Source organism: Elaeis guineensis, chromosome 9 (genome assembly GCF_000442705.2).
Source record: "Elaeis guineensis isolate ETL-2024a chromosome 9, EG11, whole genome shotgun sequence".
NCBI lineage: Eukaryota > Viridiplantae > Streptophyta > Magnoliopsida > Arecales > Arecaceae > Elaeis > Elaeis guineensis.
In genome coordinates this window covers 70,170,845-70,171,568 of record NC_026001.2, presented here as the reverse complement: position 1 = coordinate 70,171,568, position 724 = coordinate 70,170,845, and positions in this window count along the sequence as shown.

Here is a 724-nt window from a genome sequence, read left to right as displayed (position 1 = left end):
AAATATTTTGAAAGATTTGTATTTTTTTAGTCCCACATCGGAAAATCATGTAAAACTCCTCCCTCCTAACACCTATAAAAAGGTTTTTGTACTCCCATTAGAGGGGGAGCCCAAAAATTCTTCTAGAGCCTTGCATAGAGGAATAGAAAGGGACTACTTCATGAGCAGCTAGGCTAGCAGTCTCGGGAGTGGAGAAAAAATTTTGTAACAACACAGAGATGGTTTATTGTTCTAAACTTTCCTGTATTTCTTTATATGCGATAAAGATTATGCTTTTTATTTAAATTGTCATGAGTTCTTTATTTGCTCCCTTTCATATATTTTTATTTATGCTTTCTTGTTAGATTAATATAAAGAACAACTTTTACTTTTCGGAGACGCGCCGTGATCTACGGATACGGGGCATGCCGAGGAAAAAAGAGTTGTTTACCTAGTACTTTCCGAAGACGCACCGTGATCTATGGGTACGGAGCGTGCCGAGGAAAGACAGGTATTTTTTTTAAGATTAATCACATCTATTTAGTTAAAAAAGAGATACAACTCTGCTAGTGCAAATTAATTCAAAACTCCCGAGCTCTTTATTTTTTAATTACCTCAATTTTAAGATAATTTATTTTCTAAATCAAAAACAACGCTTCTTTCTTTTACCTTGCAATCTCAACTTAGCCCAAGGTCCCTGAGGATACGATCTCGACTCATCCTACCTACGTAGTGAGTAGAGTTA